We start from the raw sequence: 6,528 nt of genomic DNA on the forward strand, positions 1-6,528 counted from the left end.
TCTAAAGTATCAATTTTAGGCTAGGTAGACCTTTGGTTCAAGTCCTGATACACCCGAGCTCATTTCGACCTATTGGTCAAAAAGTTAAAAAATTAGAAATATGAGTGTGGGACCCACATTTGATCGAAATAACCTCAAATAAAAAATAACTTTGCCAGCAAATTTAAAACATCGATTTTAGGGTGGTAACGTGTTTGGTGTGATTTTACGGTTTTTAAATCTCATTTCGATCATCGGTTTAGAAAATGGTGATTTCGAGCTTTGGAGGTCAACTTTGTGAAAATAATATTTTTTAAAAAATTTGACTTCACCAACATGTTTGGAACGTTGAATTTAGTGTGGTTACATAGTTCGTTTGCATATATCGGGCTCCGAATGAATTTTGAGTACCCCATCGAAGTCTAGAGTGGACTTAAAAATAAAAAAACAGCGTTTTATCTAAAGCTGATGCAGAAAATCTGCACTATTAATAGCAATTTTTGGACTCATTTTGCTCATTTTTCAACGGGCATCTTGAGAGTTACACCCTAAAACAGTGTGGGAGCTTAAAAGTGAAGCTTGTGGGAGTTTGGATAGCTAGATTAACATCTATTTCTTGATTCTATTACGGATTTAAGGTAATAATTCACCTTTTCTTAGTAATTTCTTGATTAATTTCTCAAAACCCAAAAAATCTTAGGACTTGATTTTAAGTCCAAATTTCACTTTTTTTTACTTGAATAATATTTTAATCTTATAATTACTAGTTTTTCATCAATTTAACCTTCAAAACAACTCCAATTCTTGATCTTAACCCGGATTTCAAAGATTTTACTTGGTAAATTTCTTTGATTTAAAACTCATTTTTGACTGGATTTGACTTGGGTTTTCAGCTGTAGGTTTCTAAAAATATGAAAAATATATTTTTAATGTAAAGTTATGATTTTGCCCTTTTTTTTCGATAACTCACTTTGTGGGTCTGTTTTGACCCCGAACAAAAGTAGTCAATATGGACGTCATTAGTTTTTTATGCGTAGATGTCATATTTGATATTTTTAGTGGAGTTTGGGACCATTTGTGAGGGGAAAGGTCATGGGTTCGAAGTGTAGCAGGCCGGTTTCGGCATTGGAGGTAGGTTATAGCTTAAGTCTTTCAGACTGGGCTGAGTAGTAAATGATGAAACAAAATACATGTTAAGGGTGGGAACTAATCATGAAAGTAACTATTTATGTGTTGTGCCATGTGGGGGGCAATATGTGATGTAATCATCGAAATTGAGTTATTATGTGATATGTGTAACCGTGTGGGGCCCTATGTGATATTAATAGCGTTGAATACATATGATTAATTATATTGTGGTGTTAAGGTGCTTAATATAGTACCATTGATGTATTGTGACTATATTCATACTTTATTGGCATATGAGACATATGAAAATTCATGGATGAAACTGAAATAATGAGTGGATATTAGCTCGTGTGGTTGTGAAAATATATCATTGTGGTTTGTTGTGAGAATATATCATTATGGTTAGTTGTGAAAATATATCATTTGGTTGGTTGTGAAAAATACTTATTGTGATTGGTTGTGAGCATTACATCCTCATATCACACTCATTCATGAAATATTGGTATCCCCATGGAACAATTTGAGAAAACTGGCGACACCTTATTTAAACCCTTTCCCGATAGGTGTGTCGGGAAGGAGATATTGCAACACCAAAAAATATATATGAGATATGTGGATTATATATGGGTTGACAAACCCCCATGGGTCCTACATCGGGAAGCTTTAGCTCCATATGTGTATACAAAGATTGTGCGATGATCCCAAAGGTTATGCAATGACCTTGTGCATCATTATCATCATCATCATATATATTGCACTTAGATTAGTGTGTTATTAACTTGTCATCTATATATTTTTTTATCTTTCTTTAATTGTATTTGATGATCTTGTATATACATGTTCTACTTGTATGTGATATAATACGTACTTGTGTCCTATCGTGGTGTGATGTTGCAATATATGTAATATATTAAAATTGGTAGTGCAAGCGGTGTGGGCTACCATTGTGGGATATTTTCTGATTGCAGGTGGCGTGCCCTTAGCATGTATTTTGTATGCTTTATTATCTACTTTTGATAGCTCCATGGGCAATGATGATGTTATTGAAGCCCTAAGAAGACCTTCGTCAAAGCCTCAAGCTCATATTATTGGGCTTCAATGTGAAAACAAGAAGATACTTGTGATGGAAGCAGAGCCGAAAAATGAGTCCAAAAATTATGGAGAAGAATGGGCAAAGTGCTACACATATTTCATGATTCAAGTCCAAGCTCAAAAGAAAGAAGATTGGGCCCATATGGGTTGTGAGTAAATTTGGAAACTTTTCCTTATTTTCTTAGGGGAGAATTTTTGGTATTATTTTTATATGCTTTCCTAGTCCTAGTAGGATTTTTTTTTATTTCCATAATAGTAAATCCTAATCCCATGTTATTTGGGATAGCTTTTTCCTAGTCCTAGTTAGATTTGATAAAGGTAGATCCCAATCCCATGCTATTTGGGATAGGATTTTTTTCCTATATATAGGGATAGATTTTGTTATTTTCAATCGGACAATATTATTATTAATTGAGAGTTTCTCTTATTTACACCTTTGTGTGTGGCTACTTGGAATTTATCTAGTAACCCTATAAGAACGATTCTTTAGGAGGTAAGATTAATTCTTAATTTGATATCTTTGGTTTCTATTAAAGTGAATTAAAGAAGGTGATTAGTCTTATACTAATTGTTGTCTTTAGTTTCTTTGAAATAGGAGTGTAGATCACTTTTGATTTAAGTTGTTGAATTGACTCTATTAGTATCATAATTAGTCTTAATCTGCTAATTTTGAATACTAAGATCAATTAGGGTTCTTAGCACTTAACCTCGAAATTGGGGATTATAGTCTCCAATTTTGCCTATCTTTAATTTCTTGCCTTTAATCTTATTATTTTTGCTTCCGCATTATTTTCTTGTTTATTAACGTAACCCGATTCTTATCAAGTGGTATCAAAGCGGTTCTATCAAGGTTTCGTTCTTGTTAATTCTTGGGAGTTTCGTAGTAAAAAAAAGGTTTCCTTAGATCAAGAAATTCCAAATTTATTGTGTTTCTTGTTTTTCAACATCAAAGAGGAAAAACCGAGAAGAGGAAAAATTTAGATTTTTTTTAATTGGTCTTTTTTCTTGTCTCACCAAACCCAATCCGTCTAGGAGTTGGTAATTTTTTTCTACATCTTACTTCTAAAGGGAATTGTTACTAGTAGGGTTAATATATAAATCCTAAAGGAATCAGCCAAAAGTTGTAATTTGAGTAGGAAAAGGCAAGAGGGGTAAGATTAAAAAAATGAGGGGTCAAATTAAGAGTTTTTGTTTTCTTTAACTTTTGGAGATGTCTCAAACTGAAAAGGATACTGATGCTGGGAATCAAAACAATGACATAGCCAAGGCACTTAGAAGGATTTTCGTGCGACTTGATGCATTGGAGGTCACCCACAATCCTCCTAACTTAGTGAACATGGCCGATGCAAGGAGAATGCATCAAAACCCGATGCCTCAAGTTAGGAGACAAGCAGTTTGAGCTCCTCAGTTCCAACAAGATAAGAATATTTTTGGAAACTATGAGGACGAATTAGAGGAAGCTTACCAAAGGAGAAATAAAAGGAGAGCACCACGAGCTAGGGTTGAAGATGACAATCTTAGTAGCATTAAGATGAAGATGCCTGCTTTCAAAGGAACGAGAGATCCAGACTTATATCTTGATTAAGAGAGAAAGGTGAAGGCCATCTTTGACTATCATAACTACTCTGAAGTTAAGAAAGTTATAACTTATTATTGTTGAGTTTTCAGACTATGCTGCTAGTTGGGAGAAGAAATTTAGCTAATACAGATTAGACAACGGAGAGCTTCCGATTGTAACATAGGATGAGATAAGGAGGGTTATGAGGAAGTGCTTTGTACCATCACACTTTCAAAGAGATCTGCAAAAATATCTTCAAAATTTGAAGCAAGGTTCCATGTCTGTGGATTATTATCTTAAAGCTATGGATATGGCTATGATCCAAGCAAATTGTAATGAGGAAGAGGAGGCCACTATGGCTAGGTTTATTAATGGGTTAAATGGATAAATTGCCGATGTAGTAGAATTGCAACAATATGTTGATCTATATGAGTTAGTAGAATTGGCTATAAAGGTAGAAAAATAAAATAAAAGGAAGCAATAAACTAGCTCATGGAAAAATTGGTCTACTACAACTCCAAGGAAGCCATGGACGATCTACGAGGATAAAACTATGCCTAAATCACAAGATGATAAGGGCAAATGTAAATTGGAGGCCAAAGATGGAGGTAAAGCTTTCAACTCAAAAAATTCTACTCCTTCTACTCCTTCTAGTGCTATACAATGTCACAAGTGTCAAGGGAGGGGACATAAGGCATTTGAGTGTCCAAATAGAAGAGTTATCATCATTAAAGATAATGGGGAATATGAGAGTTAAAAAAGTGAAGAAGAAGTAGAAGAAGAAAAGGGTGTTGGGAGTAAAGACGGAATTAATGTGGCTGCTCATAATGAGGGAAAATTTTTGGGGATAGTTAGGCGTCTTATGCATATTAATATGGAAGAGCTTGATGAGGCACAACGAGAAAATATTTTTCATACACAATGTGGAATAAAAGGTAGAATTTGCTCAATTATTATCGATAATGGTAGTTGTGCTAATGTGGTGAGTGCATATGCGGTGGAAAAATTAGGAATTCTATGCACAAAACGTAAGGGAAATTATAAGCTCCAATGGTTAAATGAATGTAGAGAGCTCAAGGTGAGCAAATAATGCATGATTTCCTTTTCTATTGGGGAGTATTCTGATGAAGTTCTCCGTGATGTTGTACCAATGCAAGCTTGTCATATTTTGTTGGGTCGACCCTGGAAATATGATAGATATGCCATCCATGATGGGAGAAGAATAATACTCTCTTGAACATAAGGGGAAGAAGTATATTCTTGCACATTAACTCCTTCCCAAGTTTATGAAGACCAACAAAGATTGAAAGAAATAATGGAAAAACATGGGAAGGGATCAACGAAAGAGAGTGATAAAGAAGAAAGAACTGGTGAGAGGAAAGCATCTAAGGGTGAAAAAATGGTGGGTCTTGCGAAAGCCAAAGAATGTTTACTTGCGAAAGATAAGGGGATGCCTATTGTCTTACTTACTTATAGGGAAGTTATGATCAACACTAATGATTTAACTCTTTCTTTGCCTAGTGTTGTTTTAAGACTTTGTAGGATTTTAATAATATCTTTCCTGAGGATATCCCTAAAGTCTTACCTCTTTTGAGGGGAATAGAACATCAAATTAACATTGTGCCAGGATCTCAACTTTCGAATTAGTCCGCTTATAGAAGCAATTTTGATTAAATAAGGGAGCTACAAAGACAAGTGGAAGAGTTTCTTGATAAGAGGTTTGTGAGAGAGAGCACGAGTCCATGCTTTGTTCCTGTACTCTTGGTACCAAAAAAGGACGGGACTTGGAGGATATGTGTGGATTGTCGCACTATCAATAAAATAACGGTAAAGTACCATCATTCTATGCATCGCCTGGATGATATGCTTGACCAATTACATGGCTCTAAGATATTTTCTAAAATTGATTTAAAAAGTGGATACCACCAAATCCAAATAAATCCAGGAGATAAATGGAAAACTTCTTTCAAAACTAAGTATGGTTTGTATGAGTGATTAGTGATGCCGTTTGGATTAACTAATCCACCTAGTACTTTCATGAGGTTAATGAATCATATCTTCAAGGATTTTTATGGAAAATTTATGGTGGTCTATTTTGATGATATTCTGATCTTTTTGACCTCTTTTGAAGAATATTTGGAACAACTCAGGCTAGTTTTTCAAGTGCTAAGAGAGTGACAATTGTATGCTAATCTCACGAAATTCACGTTCTGTGTTGATAAGGTAATCTTTCTTGGTTTTATTGTTAGCTTGAATAGTGTTGAAGTTGATGAAGATAAAATTAAAGTAATAAAAGAATGGCCTACACCTAAGAGTGTGACAGAGGTTAAGAGTTTTCATGGGCTTGCTATCTTCTACAGGAAATTTGTGAAGGACTTTAGTACAATTGCTTCACCCTTAACTAAAGTCATTAAAAAGGATAAGAGTTTTATTTGGGGAGAAGAACAAGAGCATGCCTTTAATGTCTTGAAAGATAAGTTGTATTCTGCTCCTTTGTTGTAATTACCTAATGTTACCAAATCTTTTGAAATTGAATGTGATGCTAGTAGAAAAGGCATAGGGGTCGTTTTAATGCAAGATTTTAAGCCTATTGCATATTTTAGTAAGAAGTTGAGTGGAGCTACATTGAATTATTCTACGGATGATCGAGATTTGTACGCCTTGGTAAGGGCTTTGGCTACTTGGCAACATTACTTGTGGCCATGGGAGTTTGTGATAAAGACTGACCCCGAATCATTGAGATACTTAAAAAGCCAAGCTAAATTGATCAA

This window comes from Capsicum annuum, chromosome 7 (genome assembly GCF_002878395.1).
Source record: "Capsicum annuum cultivar UCD-10X-F1 chromosome 7, UCD10Xv1.1, whole genome shotgun sequence".
NCBI lineage: Eukaryota > Viridiplantae > Streptophyta > Magnoliopsida > Solanales > Solanaceae > Capsicum > Capsicum annuum.